This window comes from Dicentrarchus labrax, unplaced genomic scaffold, assembly GCF_905237075.1.
Source record: "Dicentrarchus labrax unplaced genomic scaffold, dlabrax2021, whole genome shotgun sequence".
In the NCBI taxonomy this organism is placed as follows: Eukaryota; Metazoa; Chordata; class Actinopteri; family Moronidae; genus Dicentrarchus; species Dicentrarchus labrax.
Window position 1 is genome coordinate 10677506 of NW_026136719.1, and position 23208 is coordinate 10700713.

Genomic DNA, 23208 nt, shown 5'->3' on the forward strand with positions numbered 1-23208 from the left:
AGCAGGTAAATGTGGCAACTTATCTGATTATATTCAGTGCTCATGTAAATACTGCCATGAGAAATGTCCATCAGATTGATCTGAAACCATATCTGAAAAAAAGTGTGTATTCTATAATGTTTTCAACAGAGTAAGTCCCAGTACAGGAGCAAACAGCTCTTTGGAAAGAATAAAATCAAGAGGGTAGCTCCTTAGGAGAGATAAAGAGACTTTGTTGGCATCACCTCCAGGGAGTCATTTTAGTGTGAAGTGGCTGGAGCAGTCTTTAATTTATTATTGATCTCCAGGTTCCATCAGACTTGTCCGTTTGTACATTAAAGAGGGCTATAACTGTCCTTCAAAGCATCCCACGTCATTTAAAAGACATTTGGCTTATTTTATTGGTCTGCGGGATAGAATTTCAGCCATGCGAAGGACAGGCAATGTTTAGCTAAATGAAATGTTTGTGTAGGTTATTTCAGTGGAACAATAAGGACTTAGTCATTTTGTAGCAACACTACTGTATGTGCTTCCATTAAAGATTTAACAGGTTGTGTTTGTTTGCCTGCGTAACACAGGTTTCTAATTGCTCATGCAATACAAGACTGAGCCATTCACATTTCCAGCTCAAACTGTTTTGTATGTTAATTCTACAGGAGGTCATGTCCTATTCTCATTTCTAGCCCTGAGCATTCATTCCTCAATATCTTCTGCCACCAGGGAAATATGGAGTATTCAGGAGCGGTAGGGGAAATGTGCACATGTAAAAGTACAATATGCAACTTTTTGCCTTGAGGCCATGGGGATTCAATATTTTTAGTCCTGACCTCCTTGCCCTCAGATGGTCAAGTTCATGTACTAATACTTGCCAATCATCTTGATGAGCTGTCTGCCTTGAAATGGCATCTTGCCTCGGACTGATTTACACAGCATACATGCAGCAGAGCCGCAACAGGTGAAGCAGATATTGAACACACTTGATCTGCAATGAAAAAAAAAATTAAAGCTGATGGTCACCTGTGTTTTGGAAACTGCTGCATATTAACTTCACCATTCTATTGTTTCTCATAGCTTGCTTCCTGTCTACCTTTATTGTTTTTCATATGATGTAACCTTCCTTGACTTGCCTTAATAACCATAGCCTCATTTACCTTGGGCCACAGCACACAGACACAGAAATGTTGTGTTTCCGACACCACTGTCACACTACACCAGAAGAGGCACGAGGAGGAGCACGAAAGTCGGACTCGCTAAACGCCCATCGCCAACAACTGCCACACCTGAACTTTCTGCCTTGCTACACACTACTTTCTACTTTGGCACTGAATGTTGGTGTTGGACATAAATCGTGAGGTGCAGCAACGTCCAATAGGAGCATAATTCCTAGGATATTGCACTGAAGTGAAAAAACGATTTCAGGCTAGTTAAGTATATGTTTAGGTGTATTTTCTTTAAATACACTGTCAGACACACACTGAAAATAATATATACTATGTTATGTATTTCTTTGCATCGTAAAAACACATACTGCTGTGTAAACCTGTGTCAGCAAAGCATCATCTAGCAGATTACACAAACAGTTGTATGTTGTTAAACGTACTAGTATTACATGTGATTTATATGAAATTAACCACATTAGAAGTACTTGATTACAATGCATATCACTGCGTGAGCGATATATTCATGTATGCATACATTTTACATGTTGGAATTATAATTAGCTGTATACCTCTCGCTAGTCCAAACATGCAGAACTTCGTTAACATACCACGCTGTTTCAAAATATCTGACATGCATTAAACATGGCTCTTAATGAATGTGACCAAATCGGTGCCAGCTTGCTTTGATCTACATGAAGGATCTCTGAACATAATTATTCATAATCTCTGTTTTGTGTGTATGTTATCGCTGTGTGTTGGACCATGCTTTGCTGCATGCTGCTCTGAGCTCTGGTGCATAGTAAGACAGAGACCCTCTGTCAGTTCACATCCCCTCCTCCCCTTGCGTTCACATGGAGGGGTGTATGGAGGCCAGGCCATCTGCCTGCTTCTCATCCACTGTGGAATTCATCATTTATGCACCTTAAATGACTCAACAGGCCAGGTAGCCATCAGCAAGCTATGTAGTCAGCCACTCAGCTAGCAAGCAAACAAGGATGTCAGCCGGCGGAGAATTCAGCCAAGTATTTGAGTTGCGGGAAGCAGATGAATACATTTGGAATAGACGAGTTTCAGAAAGATAATCATGGTTTTGCTGTGAAAAGGGAGCAGAAGGGCAAGCAGAGGGTCTGGCTGAGAGGGTAATGGGGCTAATAGGACTGGTAAATGAAAAGCCAGATGATGATAACTCTGCAGCTGATTCTATCTACACACAAATATAACGTTCCCGAATGTGTGTGTGTATGTGTGTGTGTAAAAGAAAGAGGGAGAGAATAGATGCCAGGCACTGAAGAGGAGGGAGTGGTACAGAGGCCAGAGACCTCCCTCCGGATTTGATGAATCCTTCACAGTTCTGAGAGCTTTATGAAACATTTATGATGGACGTCATTGTGTTCTGTTTCTCTATCATTGTCTCTGTCTCACTATCTGCCTGTCTCACTGTGTCTTTCTACATGGATTTCAGCTGTCTAAAATTACTCACCTGTGTTTTAGTTTTTTTAATCCTTACAACCAATCAGATTCTCCTTTTTTCTGACTCCTGTTGATTGAATGCTGCCCATGGAAGTTAATAATTCATCCATGTATTAACCTCAATAGTTATGAAGTGCAAAGCCTGTACGTACAGCCTCTTCCTCTCTTTCTCTCTTTCTCCCCCCCTCTCTCTTTCTCTCTCTCTCTCTCTGAGATCTGACTGGTCTTTGGAATTGAGGAGCAACTTGTTTATGATTTATTTACTGCTCACTGGAGCTAGTGTATGATGCACACACACACACACACACACACACACACACACACACACACACACACACACACACACACACACACACATAAACGCTTACACACATGCACATGCATGTGCATTTAAGTGCACTGTCAACAAACAAGGGATCACTCTGTCTCCCATCTGCTGAGTATGCCAGTTTGCCGCAGGCATTAAGACACCTTCAGATGCTTCACACACACAGACTCACACACAACGGTAGGAAGAAAGTCTCACCACAATAGCATATTCAGTTCAAAACTGGAGCAGACAGCCCAGTAACAAGAGGCATAAATTACTCCATCTCCCTGTAGGAGACAATCCCGAAGAAAAATGTAAATGAGATTCCATGGAGAGTTTTCAGTAAAATGTGGCGATCATTTCCCCCAAATATTGTCTCCTGAACTGTGGTTGAATTTCTAGAAAGCCATTCTCTTTGATCCTGCTGCTGTATAAACTTCTTTTTATAAGAAAATGTACAATAGTTAAATGTAAAAATGGCCATGTAAAAATGTAATTTAACAGTTAGCAGAAAACAATGCAAGATATTCTCAGCTGCCACACCTCAAAAGACAGCCTCATTCAATCAATAGTTTTTGGCTTTGTGCCAAGTCAACTGCCTTGCTGACAAAATATATTCCACCGTTTGTGCTCAAGCTGCATCAGATGGCCCCATAATCATGGAGAGGGATGCCAGCTCAGGCTGTGGTGGTAATTGTGGCTGTTTTCTTGGTTTGATCTCATTCCAGCTCATGTGCATTGACACTGTGTCTCGCCGAGATCCCCATGTCTAAATGGGATTGGACAGTTCTGGTATCATGACCTCTGTTCAGCTCAGTATGACAGCAGAAATGTGGATTACTGTCAATGTGTTCCCATTAGCTTACCTACTGTATGGATTTTTCCTTGGATATAGATGGCTTTCGTTCCATGATATTGAGCTCAACCCCCCATTTTCTGTTTAATTAGTCCCAACCATTACCCTCCATTTTCAAATCAATATCTTTACCCAGGCCTGTCTGTTGGGGGGCAGAGACACAAAAAGATGTTCGCTGAAAGGTACAGTGAATTGGTCGTCCTGTATGTTTTTGAGTGCAGTGTGTTTTGTAAAGTAAAATAGCAAATCCAGACCCTTTTACATTAATCCATGTCCCAGAATTGACAGAGGTTTGGGGTTTGAAACATCCAGGTAACTCAGTAAACCAACTTCTTGGTCAGGGTACGAACACACAACATTATTATTTAAATCTAAGTCAGAGTCCTCAATTAAGGATGTGAATTTAGCTGAAATTCATCTGTTGTGTGATTGGTCTTTTAAGTAGCTCTCTACTGGTAGAGCCGGCGCCCCATTTACCAAGGCTGAGTCTTTGCTGCAGCGGTCATGGATTCGAGTCCGACCTGTTACCCTTTGCTGCATGTCGTCCCCTCTCTTTCCTGTCAATCTTCAGCTGTCCTATCTAAAGGCAAAAAGCCTCCCAAAAATATATATATAAAAGTAGGTCTCTTATGTCTTTCCAAGTGGTAATTTCTGGGTCTTGTGCCAGCATTTTCCCCCTGTTTATACGGTTTAATTGATAGTTAATGTGTTAAATCTGCAGGGTGTTGATGGAATATGAACACTTGTACTGTACAATCTAATACAGTGTAATAGATGAGTTTGGATTTTGTTATACAGTTTGCATTGTATTCAATTCCATGACTGTATGACTTATATGACATTGGATTCTTATTTTAAGGCTTTTGAAAGATGATGCATAATTGAAAGTTTTATTACTTATTAATTTTATCTGTAACATGTAGAGAGCTCACCAGGTGACATGCTGAGAGGGCTTATCAGCTGTTTAACAGGTCACAGGCGTCCAGCTGGCTAAGCCCCTTAGCTTGTGACCAGAAGCACCCCTGACGTGATGTGACTCCTGATGCTGCCATAGATAAAGCTTACACCTACACCTGGCTGACCAAGCTTACTACCACACTACCAGTGTATGTCTGTGTGTGTGTATGTGTGTATGTGGACATAATGACAAGCACGCAAGTTTGATAGTGTTATCCATCTGTACTGTATCTGCATGGCTGCCTGTTTAGTATTCCCAGGTGTTGTACGCTAAGCTTTATGTAGCTACAGAAGAAAAAACAAGGGCGAGTTGGCAAAGAGCTGTGAATAATACATGTGCTGTTGAATTACATCTTGACACAGTTAAGAAAATGTACAATAAACTTTAGAAAAATTCTGCAAAGGTCTGTGTGTGCATGCATGTGCCGGTATGTGTAGTATATGTGTGTATGTATGCATGTGTCTGTGAAATGGTAGCTAGTTGCAGGTAATGGTGTGTGACAGCGGAGCAGCTGACAACATGGCAGGGACTGGGAGGTCTACCAGCAACAAAGCAGAGTAAACAGTAAAAGCCCTGCGTCCCGTCCTGCTGCAGAGCCTGCAAGCATACAGCCATTTAATTTACTTAGTGCACTAATGCAATTATTGCCACAGTAATTTACAATGTCTAAGAGGGCGCTGTATTGGTGTGTGTGTGTGTGTGTTTAATTAGTCATGCTGGACCTACTGCCTCTTGAGAGAGATGTTGTGTGTCTATGGATCTGTGTGTGAGTGTGGGTTAGTATAGTAGTGTGTCTCTGTGTGTTTATGTGCAAGTGCTTGTGCGTACCTGTTGTGTGTGTGTATGTGTGTGTGTGTGTCCTGCACTCTCTTGAAATGTATGTCTATGCCAGTGTGTGTGTGTGTGTGTGTGTGTGTCTGTGTATGTGTGTGTGTCTCTGTGTGTGTACACATCACCATCTGCCTGTAGCTGTGGAGCTAAAATCCCTGATAGCCTCTCGTCCCCATTTCAGAAACAGCTGATCAGTCATCCAACTAGCTGGCTGGCAGCTACATGAAAGACAAAGTTGTCTCTGGAGAACCATGTGTTACGCACTCAGAAACATCACCTACAATAACACATTCCCTGGTACAATATCATCAGAGTGTTTTGAGCACAACTGCAGGAGCTACAACAAAACTGTGCTGAGGTGTTGCTTTGAATGATGTTTAATTAGACAAAAGGAAGAAGAAAGGCAAAGGTCAAGTTTAGGAATGTCCCTAATCTCTTGACAGAGACTCTTGCGATTTGGCACAAAATTATTTTTAGATCTTTTTCTTGTTCATTCATTTGTAGAGCTGACTGTAAACAAAATGTACTAATAACTATGGACTGTTGGAGTTGGACTACTCAGAAACATGATAAATTGCCGGGTCCAATTTTCACTAAAATTGGACTGGTGGCAGCACCACCAGTAAAAAAACATGTCACAGCATTTCAAAGTCAAAAACAATTTTTTATAAAAATCCCCACTTGGCCAATTTAGTTTTCTTTAAGGCTGTGCCAAAATGACAGAGCCCTTAAAAGTTTTTGGAACAGTGTAGTGTGATATCATATTTGAGTTGTTTTGACTTTTAATTGAAGAGCCCCCATAAAAGGGTTGGTTCGCCCAGATTACCAAATGTTATTCAAACGTTATTCATACTATAATTCATGTGAACTGTTTTCTTAGATACTATTGGTTCAGTAGACAATACTGTGGTTCCACTAAAAACTGTTCAGTGAGATCTGATGATTATCCAGAGTAGTAAATGAGACTTTCTTTTAGAAAAGAAACACTCCTGCTGAATATGTATAATGTAATTTTTCAATGTCCACTCTCTTCCATTGTACTGGGTGAGGCACAAGGCAGACATCTCAACACTTGTAATTACCGTGAACTAATTATTTGTATGGAAGATTTACAATGCCAAAATCAATCAACTTGTGCTCAAGTTAGCACTTATAATGTGATTTGTATAGGGATAGCTGCATGTCTGTAAACAAATATCATTTCCTCGAGCAAAGCCAGCTCAATCTAGAGTATTTAAAATGTTTTTCTTTCATATCGATAGGGATATATCATCCTGGTCTTGCAGAGTGTTAGCCATTCTGGTGAATACCTTGCTTCTACTTTGCCTAACATGAACTCTGGGTCATCCCTACTCTGCCACTAGTGGGCTAATTGGGAAAGCTAGGCCAGTGTGTCACTGGTAGCTCTCAGCCTTAACCAAGCATGGCTCAGCCCTGGCCATGCTCCAGTCATAGACATATTATTAGACTCTACCTTTCCCCAGCATCTAGCCTGCTTCAGCATAAGGGACTAACCTCACACAGGCCACACTAATTAAATCTCCAAGACACCCGGGTTCTTAATAAAGCCTGACAGGACAGCTTGGCCTGTGCATGTCAGAGTGACCTCGTAACCCGGAAGCCGCCTAGTGTGTTTGTATTCATTTGTGTGTGCGTGTGTGTGTGTGTGTGTGTGTGTGTGTGTGTGTACACTTAGGGTGGGGGTCTTGCCATTGGGGGAAGGAAGGGGCAGACACCTGTCTCCAGTCCAAAGAGAGGTCACTTTCCAGGGGTATGGGAACGAGCATGACTCAACTGCTGCAAAGGGCAGCTTTATTAGCAATACAAATCATTCTGAGGGGAAAGTAGCATCTGATCATCATTTTTTCATGTTGGTGCCATGGCTTTGCTTTGTATGGGAAAGTGAGTGTGGACATTAATTCTTAATAAATAAATGTGGCGTTTCCAAACTTGAGCAATTGCCCTGAAGATCGATTATATTCAATTTCATCTACAGTTTTTGAATGCATCAGGGCCACAGTTGAAGAACAGCAATTGTATCTCCTCGTGTGGAAATAGTATACACTTAGCAAATTGTTTTGAACTGCTCAGCCATTGAGATGGAGCCTGCCTGCAGTCATTTATGCTATCTAGTGTCCACTTTACATGATTCCCTTGTTTTCCACGCGGTTGATCTCACTGGAAAGCGTTTGGATGGATGCATGTTTCTATGTATGTATTTTTATGGATGGATGAATGGGCGGTAGGATGTGCAGAACAAGAACAGCAAGAACACTGACTTATGTAGTGACACACACTTTCAGACAGAAAGAGTATAAACGGGCACAGTGTGACGACATCTGTTAAAAAGAGAAAACCTCTAAACAGCTTTTATGGATTAACAGTAAATGATTTAACCCTGTTAGCATATGGATAAAAAGGTCAAGCTTATGCTTCAGCATGTGTATGTGTGTGACTGTATCAGTGCTCTCTCTTCTGCCAAAACCTGGCAATGTCTCCTCCAAGGCTCTGGGTCAGATAATAGAACAAACAGCAGGGGAAATATCTGTTTTTGTCTCAATTAATAACGTGAATAATCCATTTAATGGCCCTGCAGAAATGTCACCAGCCTCACTTAGTAAATTTCCTGAATCTCATATTACACCTACTCTGTTGCCTTTGTGAGTGATGTGGGAGGTACCTTTTAATATTGTGTACAATTGAGAGAATCATTTTAGAACAAAAGGTAAGAACAGTGAGCAATCTCAGCCTACTGACCTGGATTAGATAGAATATGATTGTATATTCACTATTGAACAAACAACTTTATGCATCAAGGACAATGCAAAGCAGTAAATCAAGAATGCATTCTTGATTAGCAAATTAGCTTCATTACAGAATAATCTCTATGCTCTTTTTGATCTATTCTGCCTGTATATTTATAAGTCTACAGAAATTTTATAACAAGTGATAATTAGTTGAATCATATTAGAGCATGCAATAATGTTGCTGTGGAAAAAACAGGTAAACTGGGTCATGTGCTATAAGAGCTGCTTTGACCTATATTCAGAAGCATCAAGTATCTAATAGAGCAACTCTTCCCAAACAGTAGAATTTTGAAATATTTATTATGGCACCGGTATGGGACTATTTCTCCATCTCTGTCTTCTTCTCAGTGCAATATAGCTTTGTTTTGTCACTTCAGTTTTGAAAATCACTGTGTTCCAGACAGCCAAGATAGATTGCTTTGAATGGGCGTCCGCGCCTGCAGTGCCCATTCTAATTCAGCCTGGCTGCCACACCCACAGCTGCTGCCTGGGGCCAGTGCAAGAGCAGCAGGATAGAGTGGAGCAGCGGTGAACTATGGCTGCATGGGGCCAGACTGAGAATATAGGTCATCCAGCCCCGCAGATGAAAGATACATAGCACTGGCTGCTGGGGTTGAAGCGGGGTGGAGATGGAGTAAATATAGAGATGCTTCCAACTCCTCAGCATGGGCAGTTTAGATGACCACAGGGAGGGAGAGAAAAGGGCATGTGCAGGGTATATGCAGAAGGGAGGATGAGAGTGGGAGTGGCATGCAAGGCAGGGAAATTCAGGAAATTTAGTGTAGGGTGAGGCATGGATGGGGTATGTGCTGTGGGTGAATGAGACCCACAGGAACAGGAGTGTGTCAGTGTCTGTGGGAACCAGTATCAAATGCTCTTTCTTACTGATGAAGGGGAAATACAAAAAGCAGACTCCCCTCCTCGGAGCAGCTGCGACTGGCACACAATATCGTCCTCTGTTCGCCTGTGACTGGTGGTGATCGGGGGGCGAGTGTAAAGATCACACTCACACTGCACATATCCTTTTGTTTTCTTCTCAAGTTGAGATTGATGTGGTCACTTCTAGTTCTCAGAGCATTTTTACATTGCTTACTGTAGCGTAATCTCAGTGACAATTCAAATGTATTCAAATCAGTTTGATTTGTCTAATATATTCCACTTTAAACAGCAAGTTAATAGAAATTATAAAGATATTTTCTCATCTTTCTCTGGTGTTAGGCATGTGGGTAGTTTTTGTATTGTTACCTCCGGGTTTTGAGAGAGCTCTGAGATTTTTGCTGCCCTCCTAATACAATGGAGGTGATTGAAACTTTGTTGGGGAAGCTCAGTTGAAAGAATGCCAAAAATATAGTCTAACTGAAAACTTTTCATTGGGTTCAGTGCATTTTCCAGAGTAATGGGGACACTATTCCAGGGAAGAGATTCTGCAGTAGAGTTTTTAAATATACATTTTCAATTATTTGAGCAAAACAGTTGACATATACCCACTTTGTACAGGGGTGTAAACAGAGATTGATATCTCTAAACTAATACTCATAAAACCAAAACTATATTCACGCTAGATACCACCAGAGGTAAATAAGAAAATATGATTTTCTGTAATTTGTGTGAACCAACCCTTTGATTTTTTCAAAGACAATTAACACAGAGCAAAAAGAAGACATTGGTTACATGCTCAGAGAATAATAGTTCAAAGAATGACTGATGTGTGGAAGTAAGTGTAAATGCAGTCCATCCCAAGGTTTTGTCAAGGCGGCAGAGAATTCTCTTGCTTGCTCTCTCGTCTGTCACTCCCTCCCAGCTGCAGCTTGCTCCAGTCGAGGTCAAGCTTAGGCATGCACTCATGATAAGTGGCCTTTTGTTAAGACAAATGTTTCAAGAGGTGCTTGTCAAAATGTCTGGTTCTAGAGGCAATGGGTAATATATGTGCATAACAAAAGAGAAGGCACTGCAATCACTCAACAACTGTATGTGCAGAGTTTCTTTATTAAAACATAATTATGCACATTATTCAATCAAATTAGTATCCCTCCATTGCCTGTTGTCTATTAGTCCCATCAGATAAAGTTTTAAATGACCTGTAAATGCAGGACTTGAATAAAGCGTGGTGATTATTCTCCCCCTGATAGTCAATCATTCTGTTATTAAGCAACACTTGGTCCTCATCACACCATCCCTCCTCCTGCATCCAAAGCCAGTTTGTTACAAGATCAAAACAAAGAGATTGCTATCAGTCATTAGCTCAGTTCTCCACCCCTGCAACCCCAGTGAGCAAATAATGATAATTTACCTTGAAGACAAAGAAAAATGGGAAAACAACTGCATGCGTTATGACCTTAGCATTTTAAAGGTGCTGTAATTCAACTGGCAATCACACAAATTCAATAGCTGAGGGATTTCCCACTCATAAAGATTGAAAGAGTCTGAGAGAGGGATATACGTTGACTGCTTGTGCTGTTTCATTTTGGCCAAATGACACCTAATTATGTAGCTTGGGCTACCTGAGGAGATCGAGGGGGTGAGAAGTGCTGAACAGTGGAGACAGAGAGAAAAAAACAACAATGGGGTGCAGGCAAGGGTGGGGTGACTTTGTGACAGAAAAAGAAAGAGCGAGGCAGTGTGGACAGAGTGGCGACTTGGTATGGATGTGGGTGTGTTTATGGAGGTGAGAGGGGCACAGAGGTACGAGTCCATGGCGAGGGGCTAAGAAAGGGCCTGTCTAGGGACAACTAAATGTGAAGGGTCATTGCTGAGAGTGGAGTGCGCCTGCTGACACAGACAGACTGTCTGTCTCTCCTGCACTAAGGAGTTTAGGGACACACAGAGACTCAGCTGCTGGTCTAGACGACAGTAAGAGATAGAGGAGGCCGTCAAGGAGAAGTCATTCCAACCCCCCACATTCAGATTCTTCCTCCCAATGTTCATGCAGACAATAGGCATCCTTTTAGAACCCCTACACACTAGCCAACCTCAAAGAACCAGTGTGTTCAAAAGCCAAGTGATCAAAAGCTTTGCATTGCCTCATGTCACTGCATGTCCACCCCTGTTGCCTACAAATTATGAGCATATACATACAAATATTAAAGGCAACAGTTACGTAAAAAAAACATTAGGACATGTTGTTTCCCTAAACCAAGTATTTCAGAAGACTAAACCTCTTAGCAAATGGGACAAAGGACAGGAAGCCCAGTTTCTGGGATTCTGAAAAAAACAAACATTGCCAGTGAACATAATCCAAGAAGCAATTACGTTTCCACCAAAACGTAATTGGCAAAGAAAATAACTGTAGCAAATGACTGTTTTATTATTAACAGTTGCACTTGAACACACCGCAAAGACTACACAAAACACAACATAATGTGGTGATTTACAGATGCATAAATAATGTGTGTTTATATATATAAAGACAAAGAAATAAATAAATCACATGCGTTATATTTTTGCTTATTTTATCCATTCTAGGATGCCTTTATTGGATAAGAGCAGCTGAAGAGAGACAGGAAAGGGGGGAGAGAGAGAGAATGACATGAAGCACATTGCCCCAGGCTGGAAACAAACCCGCCCACTACAGTAAGGACTCACTAAGGACCAGGTGAGCTACCAGGGTGTCAACCAGATTATTATTATTTTTTTTTACATGGATTTGTTATCCATATACAATACCAGCATGAACTAACAAAAAATATACAGTAACAAAAAGTCACCTGTTTTTGCACATATCATCAGTCAGTGTCAGTTGAATGCTGATTAATTTGTTGTGGGTGACAACTTCATTAGCACAGGTGACGGGACAAAAATGGCAAAGGCAGTAGCCATTGCCTCTTCTGCTCTACTAGCTGCCACCTCCATGATGACAAACATATTGGTCTGGGACCGAAGCCAAACTGCCATGGGCACTAAAATTCTGACAACTGTTGTAAACGATAGTGAAAGATTTTCTCACTGTTAAGAGAACACTGACAAATACCACTCTGAGCCTCCAAATACACCTTGTAGTTTGCATGCTTTGGGATTTACTTTTATAGTCTATATTGTTCTAGTAGAAAGAGGAAACAAAGAAAAACATCAGTTGGGATTGATTAAAAATATCAGGTCTTATATGAACAAAAAATAACAAAGAATAAGATTGTGACTTCCCTGCCTGCCAGCTGTTTGCCATGGTGACCTGCACCTGCTACACAGTGGGAAGGTCATTTTCAATCGAATCATTGTAATTTGGATGCTTCTCTCTGCACCCATCTGAGAACAGCTAAATGTATTATGGGCAGAAACCTGCTGGGCGTGTGGGTGTGTCTGCCTGCCTGTCTATCTAGACGTCTTTCTCATTGTGTCAGTCGATGTGTCTTTCTGTTCGTCTTTGTGTGAGCAGGCGTGAGGCAAGTGTGTGAGCCAGCTAGATGCAGAGGCCCACAGCAGATGAGCTGTTGCAATGATTGGCTGGTCCCTGCCGTGTGCTGATAGGTTGCTGTCTCTTTCTGTTCAAACAGGGGTCTAATCAGACACTTTAACAGGCTGACTTGTTCAAACACACCATGCTCTGCACTGGGGATCTGGCAAACACAGACTTGTATTTATGTGTGGGAGTGTGCATGTGTGCGTGCATGCTGAGGGTCAGTATAATTAGTGTTGGTGAGGAGATGGAAGTGGGATGTAGAAATCTGTCTTGCTCAATTTTCCTGCGGCCTGGTCCTCATTCTGTCACACCACCATGTCTGTAATACATTTCAGTCCCTCATCTCCTACTGATGATGACGTATATAAATGTGCGTGTGTGTGTGTGTGTGTGTATTTGGCTAATAATAATAATCAATAACTCTTCAGAATAATACCATGTCCTGTGGTGGGCAGATATCATCCAAATACAGCAAATTGTCTCACACACACACTTAAGTACACACGCATGCAGGCTACGTTAGGTTATTGTCAGTTGCTGATTGGAGGGACTCTGAGGTCATTGATTAGAAGTAAAAAACACCAATTTGGACTAACATGTCCTTGTTGTATCTCTGCTGTAATGGCCAATTAAATCCCTTCTCCTCTTTCCCTCTTCTTTCAATTTCCTTCTCTCTCAACAGTTTTTACCTACATGCTATTTGTTTTTTTTAACAGGATAGCTCATCTCCATCCATCTTCCCTAATTTGAGCTTCATCATCATCACCGTTTTTTCATTTCCACACTTGCTCAGCTAAGCCCTACTTGTGTTCTGAGATAAAACAGTTTGGCAAACCTTTTTGTGAAGCAGCTACAAATGCTACAAGTGTTGGCCTGTTGCACATAGTTCAACATTTTGCAAGAGAGAAATGGAAAAGTGGCCACAAATGAAACGTTTAGATGACATTCTTTCGACATGGAATCATTACATGCTCCTACCATGGTTGCTCACAGTGTGGCATAGCACACATCTCATGATGGAAATTCAACATTAAACCCAGTACAACTACAGTAATTGGCAGTCTAAGCCAGACAAAGTGTCTGTCTTTGTCTGTTTGACTCTAGGATAATAGACAATCCCTGAGTGATGAGTACGTTAGGGCAGGCTATTCACCACTCTAAAGGCAGCAGGAACATATGGTGCATCAACACCAAGAACTAGTTCTACCCTGTGCAATGTGATTAAAAGCATGATTTACATTCTATCAGCATGTATTTAGTTTGAATTCTGATCAGAAATTAGAAAGTATGATCTCTGCCAGACAGAACATTTACACAAAAATATGTCCTGCAGTAAGTGTCCATGGCCCCTGGCAACGATGGACATCAAGTTAGGCTCAATCTCTCTTTACTTTTTACTTGTGAAACTGATTGTCTGGCACCTGAAGCATTTACTAATTAGAGACATTTTCAGTAATGAGAATGTTAATGCTACAGGGGAGTGTCAAGCCTTTTCCTTTTACTCAAAGCAGGTTTCTGTGTGTGTGTTTGTGTGTTTTCACTTGTACATGTATTTGTAGGGACATAACGGGAACATTCATACAGTCACATCATGGGGCTAAAAAGGTAAACAATTTGATTAAAGGGTCATGACTTGTTTTTTTGGTTAAAATAAGGTTTAAGGTTTGCGCTGGGGTTAGGCATTGGTTAAGGTTAGGATCAGTCTTCAGGAAATGAGTGTAGGTAAAAATGTAAATGCAGTGTCCTTGTAAGTAACAAAAGCAAGTATGTTGGTTGTACTTGAATTTGAATCATTCTGGTTTTTTTGGAGGCCCTCGAGACAGTGACTGCCCCCTAGGGTATATGGCATGTCACTGTTAGGATAGGTCGGTGTGGGTGTGTATTGGGGGGTGGATGTGGGTAGGAGAGCTCAGGTTTGTTGATGGAAAAGTCTGGGACTGTGGGTACCTCTGGGTTGGTGGCTTTTCTCTGAGCCCATACATATACAAACACACACACTGCATATGCACACGCACACACACACACACACACACACACACACACACACACACACACACACACACACACACACACACACAAAAAGATCATGCCTCTGTGTGTTAATCCCTCTGTGCTTGGTGGTTCAATTCCATAGAGGTTAATTAGAGTTAATCAGAGGGAACCACTGTTCTGCCACAGAGGAAACTCCACTAATTTGTTATCACTGAACTCTTCCCTTTGTCTTCTTCACATCCCTTTTTTTTCCCGGTCTTGTCTCTTTACCTGTGTGTGTGTATGTTGACAGTGGCTTCTGCAGTTAGCGAAATATGAATATATTTGTGTGTCAGTGGTAGCCTTGAAGGTGTTTTGAGTGAAGTGTGAAACTCGCAACTTCTTTTCTTTGCCTGGAAAACTCCTGTCTTTTTCTTACCACGCTTGAAGGAACCACAAAATAAAAGTAAATTACAAAACTTCATGAACACATTGTATACTTGAAAGCTCAATCACAGATTGGATGATAAACAGGTATAACACTGTATGATAATTAATCATTGAAGATTTTCTTTACAGACTTGTAACCCTGACCATGTCCACTTCTGAATGGATTGAGGGTCATCGCCTTGCTGTAGAACGTCCTTGTTCTGAGTGCACCCTTCAGCACAAATGGCATAGTCCGTGAGGAGCTGGTGAAGGATTATGACATTATATAGCAACCAGTGGTTGGTCAGGTTACCTGTAAGATGTAGGTGATAAACAGGGGATAGTGTGATCCTCCATGTGTCACTGCAGCCGTGATAACTTATAAAATCCTGTCTCATTCTGTCACACCAGTGCAGCACTTTGGTTTTTTTTTAAACGCAGTGCTATTTTCGGTCTGAACATAGCATTACACCCTCACAATGAATCTCCTCACTGACAGGTGAAAAGAAATAGCCGGCATATGTGTTGGACACATGGTTGTCCACACACTCCTCAGGCCAGGAAGTTGGCAGCGACAAGGGCGAGTGTATGGCGAACTGGCCCATTCCAAAATAGTTTCTTGTTGTAATTGTCCTTTTATTCTCTACCTATTTGCCCTTGATCATGCACGTATAGACAACTGGGAGTTTTATGAATAGTTACAGTCAAAGATTATGATTGTGCTCCCAGCTGAGAACTGTGTAACGATGCACAGTTGTAAGCAGGGTTTAACAGTGAAATAACAAGGCAGTCAAAGCGGGGTAAATAGAGGTTAAAAATATCCCTGAGCACACTTCTGCTCTGTCATTGCCTCCCCTTTGATTGATGGCAGGATGTGTCATTCCTATCATTGTTTTTTTTGGGGGGTCTTTTTTTCTGGATCCCTTCAGCTATTTCATGAGAATATGTTAATTTCACATTCCAATTAAGAAGAAGTCACTCAAAGGAGGTGAGACGAGGTTTAATGAGAAATAATTGGAATTTTTTCAGCTTTTTTGCTGTTGCACGAAATTGAAGGGCAACATGGTTAGAAGTCTGTGTTCAACCAAATTAATTCCATTAATTTCTGCTACAGTAAACAGTAACTCGAAAAGCTGAATTCTTAGAGAAGAAATTCCCTTTTAACAATGGCTTATTAGTTACTGTCTTATGATGCTGTGTGAACCATCTCATATTCCAAAAAGCATGAAGTATTAGAGTTGGGCAGCATTTGGCCCCCAAAATGACAACTGCTGAGTTTTGAGTTCATATGACAGAACTAGCTTATAGGGTTTGGTGCCTGGAAGAAAAAGAGAATAAAAGAGTGTGTTGGGCAGACTCCACAGTAAGCTGGACTGTGGATATTTTTTATGAAGTGTGTATTTCTATTTGTGTATGTAAGTATGACTGTGTGTTTAAGGTGTGTACGTGCATGTGTGTAAGTGTGTGTGTATGTGTGTGTGAGTGGTCATGCAATGCCACTGGTCATCAATAATGTATCAGCTCTACGCACATGCATTTAACACTTGGTTTCACTTGATTTACTCATCTGGCTCCTCGCCCACAGGGGGATAAAGTTATCATTAAAACATCTCCTTCCTTCCCTCCTTGCTGAACAAATTCACCTTTACAGTGAAAAAAACAGTGATATGGAAAAAATCCCTTAGTAAGTACCAAAAGGAAATGCAGATAGCGCAACTCATGCTAACTTTGAAACATCTATGAAGCCAGGGATATCATAGCCTGGCATGCATTACAGCTATGTATAAAACAAATGAACTGAAACCAATTTTAATTAAAATTATAATTAAAAAGCCATTTATGTGCAATTCTGTGACTGTCATGTAGAAATAGTATGTAATATATGGGCTTGTTTGCATATGAAAGACACTTGGAAAGAATCATTTTCATTCAAAAACATTATTATTTTTTAAATGGATATCTATTAGCCCCTGAAAGTCAGCCTTGGAAATTTAAGTCTGAAGGACGGCCACTGAGAAATAATTGAGTCTGACAGCTGGAAGCCGGCCCAATCAGTGAGCTAATGGGAGTGGTTTAGATGACCGCTTCCTTAAATTCTGCAGCTTCATGACCAGCTTCTAAAACTAGATGTTGGACAAAATGAAGCACAATTCTCCCTGGTCAGTATTTCCAAAATAGCCACCAGTTTGAAAAACTGTAGCAAGTGGAAGACAAGAGACAAGAGATGTTGTCAGCCATTTACAGTGCATACTGTATACTTAACTCCTATAAATGCTGTTTGAGCCTTGACAAACCACAAGGAAACTTTGTGGTTATGAGTTCAGGCACTGTTAATTCCTGGAGTAGATTCAACAACACAAGTAAAGTTTTGAATCTTCAGTTTATTAAAATATTATTATTTTTCTTATTATTATATTATATCAATAGTCCATCATTAACTTCCACAACCATTTCACTTATCTGCCAGTCTGGTTAAATTTTTCCCTTTGAAGACTCATGTTAATTTTGTATGCTCATACTGTTTTCTCTTTGACTACATCATACATTTGATTAATTTGCTCATTTATTGTACTTTTCACTAATGCTAGCTAACGTCAATCAAGTTTGTTGACAAGAGCACAGATACAATTGGTTGTCTTAATTATCATGTCTGTGTCACAAGCCATTGTTGTTCTCACCAACATTCAAACCTGAATTCAACACAGTTGTCTGCAAATTTACCTCTGCACTTAAGATTGTCATGTCATTCAGTTGTGACCTGTCTGTGCCTTTTAACTCTTAATAAAATGGCATGATCACCCAAAGCTGTTTTCAGCTGGAGTTAATTATTAGTAATTACAGTAATTATTTTTTCTATTAAAATGTTGGTTAAAGCTTAATATAATCCAACTTTCTACCGCTTTAAAGGTCAGGCTGAAGTCACAACTGACGAAAATTTTTTTCTCATGCTCTTGGTCGAAAAGGAAAAGAAATAGATAACAAAAAACAATAGAACAGAAAGTGGGAAATGAAAAAGAACAGAAGAGAAAATAGATGATTGAAAGAGTGGAGAAGAAAACAGATGATTGGAAGAACAGAGGAGAAAACAAATAGATGGAGTCTGGAGAAAGGGATAGGTGGAGGAGGTGGTGGATAAGCCTGTTTATGTGCAGCAGCATTAATCTCTGTCAGTCTGCTGGTCAATATTGTCTGTGGTCTCGACCATTGGATGTCGCTGTAAATGATTGATATGGCAATAACCTGTTTACCCAGGTGGCTTAAAGCAATGGTATTCTCTGCAATATTGAATAAACAGCACAAATCCACCCTCTCTGCAATAGTAGGTTCACATGCATGTGTGTGCAGAAACACACTCAAGCACACACACTTCTCAGGGATACATCAGTGGTGGTGGCAGGGCTGTAGGGTGGTGCTGGAGAAAAAGGATTCTTCAGCTGGATACTTTCAATTATTTGTCCAGTGTCCTTTAACTTTGCAAGGCAGCTAGACTCTCAAGAACACCAAATGAGCGAAAATCCATCTTCGCCCAGCTTTAAGCAATGCGCTTGTGTCCAAACAGCAAGTGTTCCAGACCAATTAATGTCCTTTGAGAAACTACTGGCATCTACAGCGTGAGCTATGGGCGTGGTTTAACACTAGGTGTGTGTGACGATGAAGTGAAGCTTAAAAACAACAATGCCCGCTGTGTCGAACCCCTCTTTTTTTACTTGAAGCTGCACACTCACAGGCTTCGTGATCATTTCTGGACCGGATATTAATATACAGAGTCACTGTTTATCAATTTCTAGGGCTGGAATATAGCCCAACTGGCACTGTATAGAAAATAGGAAAACATCTGGACAGATTGCCAGTTCATCACAGAGCTAATAAACTCACATTCCCTAAGAGTGTGAGTCTCCAGTCCACCTCGCATGTTTAGACTGTTAGAATAAGCCACACACACACACACACACACACACACACACACACACACACACACACACACACACACACACACACACACACACACAAAGACACTGAAAGAGGGGCCGTGCTAACTGTTGAGCCACACAGCCACTGGTGACATTTCTCCTCATATAAATCAGTATCTCTGAGGTTACAGGGAATTATCCAGGAGGCCAGTTGCTTTGATTGAGAGTTGCCCTCTGTACTCTAAATGACCTGCATCTGGATTAGAGCTGAAGGTCTGCTGAGAGGCAACAGGAGATAAGATGTAGTGCCACTCCTGAGGCCTCAGCTCGTGGCAGAGTCACTTGACTTTTCCTCTGCTGGCTTCACTGTCTCCATCCTCCTCAGGGGCACTAGTGTCTCCTGCCCTCAGCTGGTAGCTCATCACCCAGTGCTGCTACCCCGGACCACACACACATACAGACACACACAGACACACACACACAGACACACACACACACACACACACACACACACACACACACACACACACACACACACACACACACACTGAGTGGAGTGTACTAAATGTAAACATAGATTAGATTTACTGACCTGCTTCCAATGTACCATAGGAAACCTCCATCATCTCAGCTCATGATGCATTATGCTATTAGGTTGTCTGTATACTGAATTATTTTTACACCAGAGCTTGCCACAATGTGTCTGTGATGCACTGCTTGGAAATGTAAAGAATATTTTTGTTTTTCAAGCAGCTTGGAAAAAGTGCAACACAATCTTAATGATCTATGACAACTAAGTTTTATTTGATACAATTTTATAATTCAATGCACAAAGAATTTCCTATTTAGCTTTTGCAAGTAAGCACGTGTGTTTCTGTTTTACACGGGAATACAGATAATAGAGCAATCATTTAAAGTGACAGGAATTAGAAATGTGGTCCCCTTAATTGTTTTCTAACAACAAATTTATATTTATGCATTAGTTTTTATTTTGCAAGTTTGTTTTGGGAGTTAAAGGACCAGGATGTAGGATTAAATGGTATCAACTGACTCAACTACGCATGGAGAAACTGTGGTGGCCGTGAATCTCATGACAAACGGCAAAGGCCTCTGAATGGTTTGTCCGATCTGGGTTTCTGTAGAAACATGATGGCTCAACATGGTGGACTCTGTACAAGAGGACCTGCTCCCTCTGTAGATAAAAACGGTTACAAAGGTAACAAAAACACAATGATTCCTATTCATTCAGGTGATTATACACTAATGAAAACATAGCTTAGATTTTTAATCTTTCATTATTTTATTCCATTTCTGCCAATAGATCATCCTAAATGTTATACACTGGACCTTTTAAGGTATAATTTATATGGATTGTGCAGTCATCAGATTTATTTTACTACAAATTCTATACACTCCACTACAATGGACTATATAAAGCAGTTGTTATTGACTTGTGCATACAGTGGCTGAACATTGTATTTACTAATTTCTTAAATCATTTAAATTATTAATATGTATCAAAAAGGCATTGTTTTTAAATTTTCAGATATCTTCAGTTTATGTAAACAGACCTGTTTTAATGATGTTAATGTCATGACAATTATGTAAGTCATATGTTTCATCTTTCATCTATTTCAATCATCAGTTTTAAATAGTTGATTAACATGCATCTAAAGACTACTTAATAATCAGTGGCTTACAATTGTTTGTCTGTGAAAAAATGTAAAATAACCTTTAAATCAGAATGAAAGTGAACCTTGGGCTGATGCTGCAAATGACTTGGTGAGTTGCAGTGTGTCAGATGCATAATGTTACATTTATACAGTAGTGAGGTTATGAATGTGTTATGATATTTTTTTTTTTTCACAAGCACAGAGAGTTTAAATATGCTAATGTAATTTTATTCTACCAAACTTTTCAATGCAAGAATGGCAGACTGGGAGGCTGTGCTAAACCACCTTCCATTATATATTTCACAATGTGTGGCTATTAAAGGAGATCTATTGCTGGCAAGCTACTGCATGCAAAGACATTAATTATACAAGCCCTAGTCCCCAATGCTCTACAGTATTGACTTTTTACCTTCTTTAGCCATTTTCTATTCAAGCTAATTAAAAATTTTGTATGACTTTTCCTATTGCAGAAAAAAGGAGAGGCTTCCAGACTGTATGAAGCTGCTGTAAGTGGAATAAAGATGTAATAAAACTGTCCTAGAGAGGAGAAAGAGACCTTCCTCACCAGATTGTCCCACTACCAGATGTCCTCTCATTCACACACATTCTGGGTCTTGCAATAAATGGCTAATATCCAACCAGAGATTGTAATAAATAATGAGATACAGGGAGCTAAATAGAGGACCAGACACCTTTATGACAGGTATGTAATGAGGCCTTGAGAAAGACAGATCAATGTCTGGGCAGAGAGAAAGAGTGGTGGTGTCTGCTAAGAGCACTGAAACACCAAGCCAATAATTGGCTTTCACCCGTGAGATGTCATTGAACCATCATTGAGTTTCTGTGGCTGACAATCGCCCGTAGTTTGAGTCCAGCCCCACTGGCATCAATTGGCCCTTATCAGAGACTGCTCTGCTGATTCAGCGCAGTCAAATGGCGACAGAGGCGTGTAGCGAGAGAGACTGTCTAAGTGGCTAACTTAACAAATCACTGATATTACCTTTTTGGTATTATTTCTCTTTATTTGTTCTGTCAAACCAGTTTTTTCCTCTGCAACAAGAGAAATGGTTGCAATGTCAGAGCAAAGCAAAGCAAAGCAAAACCTTATAGTGCCAGTATTCAGAGGCCGATCAAACTGATTCACAGTGGCAAGTCATACTCTTGTTTGCTCTTCTGTTGTGTATTTTGGATTACAACTGACTTCTTATTACTCTTCATGCTGGCAAAGACCATACTTGCACACTGTAGTCTTTGTAGTTAAAATGCAATTTTGGTAAAAGTCATAAGACAACTCTAATCACTTGATCAATCCGCCTTTGTAGATTCTTTAAGGTTTAAGCTTTAAGTTTGGTGTGTCAAGGTACTAAAATTATGGCTGAGAAGGGCTGGTGCAATCCTGAATCACACTGAGTACTTTTACTGGCATGATCTGCATGTAGATCAGTTTTTTTTCTTCCTGGAAGGTCTGTGTATATGTATTTTTACACACTTTCTATTGCCAGCTCTGGAAAGACCTGCCTAAATGAGAGACATAGTATATCAGAGTAGCAGGGGGATTTTCAAAAGAATGTATCAGGAAATGTATTAAGAGGATGTTATTCTTCTTGAAGAGAATAAAACCTTGTAGTCGGTATTTTTATCAGATGAAAGATGGAGCATGGGAGACCTTCTAACCTCATCTTCGTGTTGATGAGAAGGGGAGGAGATACAAAAACAGTTTTCTTTGTACAGCTAGAATGAGCATGGCTTGTTGAAAAAGACCCTGTTGTCACAGCTAGAGACCTCAGTTAATGTATTTTGGTGAAGCAAAGCAGTTCAGCTTGCTATGGAGCAAAGGAGGATAATCAGTAGAATTCTGCCATATATTAAATGAGCATTCATCTAAACGAAGTTGTGCTTGTTTATAATTTGCATTGTAAATTAATTCAAATTTTCTGTTTGCATGAATATGCACAGCCTTTTTCCTTTTTCAGCCAAAAGAGGACACTTTTGGCTCCATGTCCTATAGCCTATTTAAACTTCATCTGTAGTTGTGGGAGGAAGGACCATGTGGTTGTGGGTTCTCTTTGCATAAAATGAAAGCCAAATGTGAAGTGGCACGATAGAGATCCTTGTAGAAGAAAAGCTGGTCTGGGCTGAGTGAGCCAGGAAATAAATACCCACTTTTTGAAAATAGATCCTCTCTAAGAACTTTGTGTATGGTTACAGTGAGAAGAATAAATACTACAGTCAGCTACAGTCTGTGCCCAACAGGAGGACATCAGGAAGACATTGTTTTCACTTGCTGAAGAGAGTGCACAAGAAAACCAAACGACTGCTTCGTGTTCCCTACAGGTGTCTCTCTGTGACTGGATGTGCATTAGCATAAAAAAACACAAGAAATTGTTCATGATCCCCATGATAATTTATAGTCATTAGTTGTCTCTTTTTACTGCGGATAAATACTGGTATATCAACAAT

General features: G+C 40.5%; 1 long non-coding RNA gene across 3 annotated transcripts in view; it reads left to right on the forward strand.

Annotated features, from left to right (window-relative positions):
* Positions 1 to 23208, forward strand: part of LOC127352100 (uncharacterized) — a 152880-nt gene that overhangs the window by 92177 nt on the left and 37495 nt on the right. For all 3 annotated transcript variants that reach the window (XR_007881036.1, XR_007881037.1, XR_007881038.1), the window contains exon 2: positions 11834 to 11963. This is a non-coding gene — a long non-coding RNA (uncharacterized LOC127352100). The remainder of the gene's footprint in view (positions 1 to 11833; positions 11964 to 23208) is intronic.